We start from the raw sequence: 10,058 nt of genomic DNA, 5'->3' as shown, positions 1-10,058 counted from the left end.
TATTTTATATACTTCTCGTTCACATCTCTTTATAAGCGTTAGGTAGGGATTGAGTTATTTATAGTCTTGTTTTTTTAGATATAGATTATCATTATGTCAAACTCAGGTTATATTCCTTTTATCTTTAAGTTTTTGCATACTTCATCTTAGTCGAGTTCTTTATCTTTTCTAAAAACTAATTGTGGCATCAAGTTAAAAAAAGAAAATAAAAGAAGGAGAAGGAGAAGGAGAAGGAGAAGAAGGACAAACAAAATCGCAAGAAAATAAATTTTTAGGGTTTGTCGCAAATCTTAATTCAAAGAAACATAGAGTTCGTCCACTTACTTTAAATCTAAAAAAACAAATCCTGATTTTAGAGTTTATTGAAGACAAATCTTGATTTGAAATATTTTAAGTTTACTTGGTTGGGTTTTCTAAAGAATTACAAAAAGTAATAGTTTTTACAACATTCTCTTTTTATTTAAGTTTCGGATATATATAGACACACACACACACACACACACACACACACACACACACACACACACACACACACACACACACACACACACACGCTATTTTTATTTTGAGTAATTTAAATTTTATTTTATTAGTTTCTTAACTTTTTTTTAGTCTTTTTTCATCTCTTTTTGTAGCCTAGGAAACAATTAAAATTGTAATGTGGATTGCACGGTATAATCAACATTGCCTTATTTGTGTGTGGAGAATCTCCTGAACAAGTAAAATACCATTCTTTTTAGTTTTAATTTTGGATATTAATTTTTACTTTTACTTTTAACTTTAATTGTTCATCACCCTTAACCATTGTTTTCCCCTTCTTACATTGTGAGTTTGATAAAATTACAAGGCAACGTTTTGCTCATCTAGATCATAACTCTACGTCCAAAAACCAAGTACATCTTTATGAATGATAATTTAGCTCGATCCAACAAATGTCATTTACACCCCCGTTCAAAAACAATTTGTTTTTATCAATACGACTAGATTTTTATGTCCGCTCGCTATTATTATTATTATTGTAAACTTTATTTTATTTTAATGGTTTAATTATATCGGGTTATATTAAGAAAAAATACACTAGAAATAGCTAAAAACCCGAGTCAGCACCATTTTGTGTGAGATCGAGTTCCGAAACTTACTGGGCACGTACAAGCAGTGGCCGGCGGAGGAGGTAAAGAAATCAATTGCCATTCACGTCCGCCTCGTGAGTGCAATTAAAAACAAAAGCATCCATGGCAGAATGAATGCAATTTATTTCCCGTAGCTCTGAATTGTACTAATAGAAAAAGATATGCCGTCCTTGTCATCAAACCAAACGAGGAATAATTACCAGCAAACAGCAATGGGACTTCAAGAACAAGGTTCATGAATACAAGAACAAGGTTCATGAACACAAACATACAATGCACGCAGTGTTTCCTGAAACTCTTTCAAGGTTAATATTCTTTTGTTAGTTTATTCAAAGTGTAATGAATCTAAACTGATTTTATTAACAAATTAAGAGTTTTGTTTTTTCCCATAATAATCTTTGTACGTAGCAACATATATGTGGTCCAGCACCCATTGACGTCGTTATAAATTAAATTAATAATTTAAGTAAGGAAAATCTTTTATATGTATATATAATTCGATCCCACTCCTTTTCAACGGTCCAATTGAAGTATCCCATGTTTGCTCAATTCTTAATTTAATTAAGAAGAACAGATTTGAGATAATTTATGTGTGGATTAAACACTTTTAATCAGTCCACCGAAATACACTGCATTTTCTTCTCGATCGCATGGATTGATCAACAGATAATTAACTTGCATCACAAAATATAGCTGGGAGTGAAATATAAAGCATTTTGCTTTCCAGGGGCTTGTTAATTTGGAGTGCGGTGGAGATTGTATTTTAAAATGTTTTTTTTTTAATAATATATTAAAATAATATTTTTTAAAATTTATTTTTAACATCAGCGCATAAAAACAATTTAAAAGCACTCAAAACTAATTTAAAATTCAAAATTCAAAATTTTTCAGAAACATGGTTCAATCATACCCCAAAAACACTAAAATATTTTAACCATCAAAACATCATATATATAGTTGGCCTTCCTGAGATTAACTCGATATTTAATTACTTACCTTTGAGATTCCAAGAGGCAAAAAAATAAAAAAAAAATCTTGAACAATGTTGGCCTGCCATCAATAACATAAAATAAAGCATTCACCAAGGTGAACAGCTCAGTGGTTACATTTTCAAGTGAGATTAATTTGTAATGGCACAGAGATGGATAAAATGTGCTTTGGTTTGATAATGCTGGTGCAGATGCATAGTATACTCAATTTCCACAATAGTCGACACGTTCCTCAAACGTTTAAAAATCCCTCACTCTCACAAACTCACGCTACTATAAGATAATTATCAGCCCACATGAGCCATGTTCACGATTTAGGGTTTCTATAGTTTAGAAAATAATGAAACGAGACAAGATTTCTGTATATTTTTCTAGCCAGGTTGAAGACGACATGCAGGCACATGACTTCTCCGTCAAAACATATTGACCTTGTGATCTCACTTTCTTGGATTTATTTACCCATGTATGGTTTCGGTCGCCCTAGACAAAATTAATGAGGATTTAAAATAATACTAATAAAAGAACAAAAATAAGATCTTGGAATTCCCTAAGTACTGAACCCTTTTTTTTTTTTTTTTGAACAATCAGAAGAGATATTGACAGCCATTAATATTATAATATTAGGGAAACATTGATTTGATTGTAGGATTATGAATCAAATCCTATCATTGTACTTAATAGTGACAATCATGATCATCATAATGGGGATGGGGATGATCGCAACACTTTTTTTTTTTTTTAAATGATTTTCTACCATTTAAAAAAATATTTTAATATATTTATAAATAAAAATTATTCTTAGAAAAAACACAGTACAGCCAGGACAACCAACGGGGGATTCTTAAAATAAAGAATTTAAGACAGGTTACACAATGCAGTCAAATCATGTGATTTCTCAAACACCTCGCCAATACTTAAATGTTTTTGAGAACCACTTGCGGAATTCCCTGCTATTTTTTTAAAATCTATTTTATAACATAATTAAGTTAATTTCCCCATATATAGTTTTGATCTAGGAAAAACATTAACCAACCAAGTATATATATATATATATATATATATATATATATATATATATATATATATATATATATATATCTCGGCTGACATGAACTGCAAATTTTGATAGTTCCAATTGTCGACGAGGCCCATATGAGAAAAATTTATTAATCCTGTAACACATTCTGAGTTATCGATGCATACAATATGGGATGTTATGCCTGACACCTCAACCTCAATAAAAGGAAATAAAAAAGAATAAAATTGTCATGCTTGACCGTTTTCATATTGTTGCAATTCACAGCAGACTGACCACCTAATCTTTTTAATATATAAAAGGTTCAATTAGTCAAGCTAGCTAACAAACTAATAAAAGATATATAAAGCAGGATTTAATTAAAAAACAATCAGTGGGTTAGTTATCGGTATTCGGGGTGTAACGACTGTTTTGTTTTTAATTTAATATATTAAAATAATATATTTTTTATTTTAAAAAATTATTAAAAGATTCTTTTTTAAAAATAATAATATTTGAAACATAATTTCAAATAACACCTTAGTAGCTAACCACTTGAATGATTAAAGAGGTTACAGTTTTTCTTTTAGGATCAGTGAGGTAGAAAGGCAAGTGCCTAATCTATAGAAGAAGAAGAAATTATCATGATTTTAATATTAAAAAAAATTCATCTTGAAATATTTTTTCAAAACTAAACTTTGCTTTTTATTAGTAAGATAGGATTGTTTTTGAACTCGTTAAGTCGACTAGGTCATATAAAACTAACTTCTACATGATTTATTTTTAAACTAGAACTAGAAAGAAAATTGAATCAAAAGGTTTCAAGATTAATTTGTTAGGTCGAGTTTAATAACAATATCAAATAATTTTTTTTTTATCTGAACTCTTTCTTTTACGTCAGAAAAAAATGTTTCTAACATGGAGTACTATAGTGCATGCCAATAAACTGGTTGATTTCTAATACAGGTATTTAGTATATTAAAAGAAATAAAAGATGGTTTTCATTAATTAAATTACAGTATGGACTATATTTGCGTGAACAAATTAAAATCTTCTCTTCAAGTCTTTCAGTATTTTAATTTATTTTTTAATAAAAATAGAGTATGAATATCCCCCCTCTAATATTCTAACCTTCAAAGAAAAAAAAGAAAAATGATATATTAAATAACTATCAATTATCTATCACAGTTGCATGCTGCCATGGACCATGATCCATGGCACCTACCCAATGGCATCATACCTACAAAATATATGTCTTTTCCAAATTTGGTGAAGCTTGTAAGAACAAAAGAGAAACAGTAAAATCATTCAACTTTAAAAATCTACCACACAGTGATATGAAAACAACTGTAATATAATAAACCACAGGAAGCTTTGAACTGAAACCGCGTGGATACCACTGGCACCGCCTAATACTATACATCAAGGAGAGGTACGTTTCATTATATATATATATATATATGCCTGCAATTGCAAGGGCATGTTCTAAGCACATGCAAGCAATGTAAAGAATCTTGATGAGCAGCAGTCAAAAGTTCCTCTTTTTTTCTTTTTCTTTTTTCTAATTCTTGCAAACCCTAAACTCCTCCTTACGATAACTTTGACTAGTTAAGAGTGGACCAAAACCCATCTCGCTCGCAAGCAATCTTCGGTCTATCTTTTAATTTTTTTAAGTAGCGAACAAGGTTAAGAAAAAGATGTATACAGCTATTTCAAGTGAACTTCTCAAGGAAAAATAATTAATTCATATGTAAGAAGTTCATTGGAAGAAGTTTTGCCCTCGTTAGGGCAGTTGTTCGCAAACAAAAATTCTGGGCAGTAAGTCAAAGCATTCCTGTCCCATTGTTCGTTCTTGCCAAGAATTTTCAATTTTTTACTGATTTCCACTTCCCATAAATCCCCCCTCTTCTAAGAAATTAAAATCCCATTTACCACCCCTCCCTCATTTTGTTACTTATTCCCACAATATGAAATATGTTTTTAATATGTATGGAATAAGATTCTTTTATAGGCTACAAGATTGTTTTATATATAGGCTACAACCCGTGTATTATCTCGCAACAAAACAAAGCAACTTGAAGGTAAGAAATAAGATTTATGATTGATTGGTTGATAAGATTAATAAAAAATATCATTTTCGAAGATCCTATCATGCCATGGCCCTCGTCCATGATGGGATCGATCAAGATTGTAAGAGGTTATAGATGATGATCATTATAATAGAGAGAATCTGATCCGAGTGATGATTGTTTATTCGGTTCTTTTCTCTTGGATTTTACTTCTGACATCAGAGCAAACAATATGGTCTTGAGTTTTTATTTCTTTATAACTACCCTAATGGAGCTATCGTCGCGCGCAGTTGAACAGTCAAGCCATGGAATTAACTAATCTGGAAAAGAACAAAGAAGGAAAGGAAAAGAGGAGAAGTAGGGCTGTAAAAAGAAGGATTGCTATGAATTATAAAAGTCAAGAACTAGTGCTAGGCCCTCTTGAACCTTGTTAAAAAACCTGCATCGACTGCTTGCTCAGAAAACCTGCTATGCCATTGCAGAAAGCTGAGAGCGCAGATCGGACATTAGAGTAGAAAATAAATGGGTCAAGAAATAGTTCAGGCCTTCATGCCTAGCTAGAAGTGAAGGTCACTTCATTATTATACACACGCGCTGACACACATCTTGGATATTCCAATCTAAACCATGTGCTTGCTTTCTTTCTCTGGCAGCCATGTGACGGACGCATCAATAGGCTCCACCCTTTGGTCTGCTATGCAGAATAGGCCCTTGCTCGTTTTGACTTATGGCGACTCAGATGATCTTACTGTCTTCTTTCCACACTACAATTATTCTGTGCCTAATTGTACTAAAAATGCCCCTTCAATTATTGCTCCTTTTGTTTTTCCTTTTTTTTTTTAAAAAAAAACATACCCTTCAATGAAAGGCTTCAATTACTGCAGAAATTTAAATACTTCCCCGTTTATTTTTCTATTATAAAAATATTTTTTAAAAAAAATAAATTTTTTTATATTTATATTTTAATATATTTTTTATTTGTTTTAAAATTTATCTTTGATACTAGCATATCAAAATAATTTAAAAAAATTTATTTAAAATATAAATATAAAAAAATAAATTTTTTTAAATTATTTTGATATGCTAATATCAAAGATAAATTTTAAAACAAATAAAAAAAATATTATTTTAATATATTTTCAAATGAAAATAACTCTTACTACAATAATAGGCCTACAAAAACTTTAAACCAAGTTGTTACTGAGTGTGGTAGCGGTTGTTTTTTTAAAGTGTTTTTCACTAAAAAATGCATTAAATTTATATTTTTTTATTTTAAGAATTATTTTTTATATCAGCAAAATTCAAAAATATAAAAAAAATTTAAATTTTACCCAACTCACTGTTTTTAACACAATACCAAATGGGACAAAGGCCTTGTTTTATCTTCTTAGCCTGGAGGGAAAATAACCCTACCCCATTTCACCCTACCTGCGTTCAAACCCAGAACATGCTCTACATGAGAATGATGATAGTTCTTGAACAATATTACTTTCACATAATTTAATTTCCCAAATAAATACCTTGAACTAGTATTTAATTTGTTGGAGAAGGATCGGAAAGAAATCACTTTCACTTAGTATAATCTACAGCAATTAGAGCATAAAGTGTTTGTTGAAAACTGTGCGCACATGCCAACTCCTACAATCCGACAGAACTCCCATCTCATAAATATTAAATACATCTGGAGGAATAGCTCGTTGGTGTTCTGAAAAATGTTCATCATTCAATCAAAACAGTTTTCAAGTTAATATCGCATTTGGCCAGTTGATTAATTAGTGGATTTAAATAGCAATTTTCAAACGTTACAATGGAAATGGGAAACTGCATATTTGACTCCTTCATCACCTCCCCTGTTCGCCACTTCTTTAGCATATATTACATAGGTAGTTTGGAATTGTACTGTTTTAAATATTTTTTTATTTAAATTATTTATTTTATAGTTTTGATGTGCTAATATTAAAAATAATTTTAATATATTTTTAAATAAAAAATACTTCAAAAATTAACTATTATAATTTTTTCAAAAGAAACTCTAAATCGAATTGACGATGGATGGATGTTTCATGTAAACAAAACCTAGGAAACGTTGTTGCTTTAATTTGTTCGAACAATTCCCAACAAACTGGTTTGGTAGCTTAGGCACATCGCATCATTAATTATTATATTTGATGAATTTTAGGTCCAGCTACTAATTATACTCTCCTATGTCCTATCTAAGCTAAGCTAAGCTAGCTTCCTTCAGTCTAGTGTTACATACGTATTTATGACACAACCACCTTTTGTGACCGGGAAGAAATTAATTGAGACGAGTTATTAGTGTCTGAGGATAGGACCACAGATTTCCAGCGACAATTTTAGGCTTACAATTTCAATCCTGACAGGAAATTTAATTGATGGCAGAAAGGAAAATGCCACTTAATTATTGTATATAGAGAGAGTGTTTTATGGGGGAAATGGGGGTGGTGTGAAGTGTGAACGGAAAATTTAATCTTTATATTTAATAAAATTAATCAAGAATTATATATATTAATAAATATTAAAAATAGAATTAACACTAATTATAAAGTGAGGATTGCATAACTCCAAATTCCAAATTACATGTTTAGATAGCATACACAACCAAAAAGATTTCTAAGACTTGTATATATAAAGATTTAATCAAGAATTTATTCTTGACAATACCTCATCCAGATCGACAATAAGTACCCTACTACTCCGAAGGTAGATGAGAATGCACCTGAAATGTAATCACATGATTTTAGAGAACTTTGCAAGTCTAAATATCAATTTAATCAAGAAATACAATTAAATCCTCGTATAATAATCACATCACATGCAGTAACGGTTTCCTTTTTTCCTTTTATTTTCTCTTTGGATACCTCTATCCAGCTTTTACTTCATTTCCCAATTTTCTTGCCTGACCAACAACCATATTTCGATCAATTTCTAGTTTTTATAACATTAGTAGTCTTTGCTCTTGCTGCCAACTATATTCCTTTCATTGAAGTTAGTCCCACTCATATGGTCATTTTATACAACAATGGTCCCTTCTCATGCATCCGACTCGATTCATTTCGACTCTAAAGTCCTCATTCATGTGGTCGGCTTTCTATATTCCTAAATCAATCTCGTGTTTCAGTTTCTTTTTTTTTTCTTCTTTATTTTTCTAAAACTGATAGAAAATTAAGCCCAATGACCAAAATATTAAAATGACTAGATTAAGCACTATTAGTTTAGGATTTGGACACCTAATTGCCGCTATAGAGGATCTCACTCCTCCCGTATGTGGTCTAGCTCATGAGACCTCCATGTAATAATAGGATTACAAATCGTTATCATTATATCCATTTAACCTAGACCCAAATCTCGGTTTCACGTTTAACACATGTTTCATAGATTCTAAACATGTTATCATTCAATTTCAATTAGGGGTGAACAAAAAAACCAAAAAACTTATTAAACCAAGAAAACCGAAAAAAATAACCGAAAAAACCGAATCATGAAAAAAAACCAATTAAACTGATTAGAATTTTGAAAAAATAGACCGGTTCGGTTTTGGTTTTATAAGTATGAAACTGAAAAAACCGAACCGAAAAAAAAACGAGCCAAACCAGAAAAAAACCGAGCCAAACTGAAAAAAAAAAAAACCGAGCCAAACCGGAAAAACCAGCTAAACCGGTTTGAACCTGTTTTTGTTCCAAAATAATGAACTGAAACCGGTCGGTTTGAACCGGTTCCGGTTCGGTTTTGTTTTTTTTAAAAAAAACCGGTTTGGTTACTTTTTTTTTTTGATAAAAATTGAACTGAACCGAAAATAATAACCCATAATTTCAATCATAGATACACATATATGCAACATATTCCTGCCATTTATAGATACTTCCCATGTTTTCATTACCCATCTTAATCTAACTCAGTTATAATTATAGTGTATACTCGTACATGTATACACACAACAATTCAAATATCTCTTAACTCAATTTTACTAACACATGTGTTACAATAATATAGCATGTCTTTTCAACATAATCCTAAGTATTTAGGATAATGTTCCCTCACAAAATCTAGAGATTTATATGCGAAACAAATAAAATATAGGGCTAAAACACCAAAACTTGCACAAACAAAGGATAAAAAATAAAAAACAAAAAAACTTTGGAGACCAAAATTTTAAAATCCACACTTCATGAACTAAAACAAAGCTACTTTTTTGTTTCAACTTTAAATTTAGTCCTCATAGTTTCAATTTGTTTTAAGCAACAAAATTGAATTGTATTTTTCCAAATCGAGCATTAACTTAATGCTATAATAACATCGTGAGAACCATATATATAGTAAGCTAATTAAAACAAATTATCAGGTCTAATTCTCAAATAATATTCCAATATAAAAAGATAGAATAAAAAAAAATGTTTCTGAATAAAAAATGCTTCAACAACTAAAAAAAGAGAGCACCTTGTAAATATACACTGCATTGTTTCTTGCTGTTTTTCTTAGGTTATTGTCATTTATAAGTTGAAAAAATAAAGGTAAGTTGAGAAAAAGCATCCCTCAAATGAAGATATATATATTCCAATCACCTTGCCTAAAGAGAGGTAAATTAATGTTTAAAAAAGAAGGGGTAAAAAAATGACCTTGTTTTTTCACTTTGCATGAAATTCCATGTTAAAAATAACAAATTTTCATCAGTTAAAAAACAAAGCCCCACTCTCCCTCTTGGACCGTAAGTGCACCTCCTCCCATGACTCCCTCTATATGTATTCTACTATTCTTCCAACTTTCGCACAAGTCACAACCTCCCATTGTAGCTTCCAATTCCCAAGTCTCTCCTCCCCCGGTTCAACTCACAACAAAT

Source organism: Populus trichocarpa, chromosome 3, assembly GCF_000002775.5.
Source record: "Populus trichocarpa isolate Nisqually-1 chromosome 3, P.trichocarpa_v4.1, whole genome shotgun sequence".
NCBI classification, from domain to species: Eukaryota; Viridiplantae; Streptophyta; class Magnoliopsida; order Malpighiales; family Salicaceae; genus Populus; species Populus trichocarpa.
Note: the sequence above shows the minus strand (reverse complement) of the source record.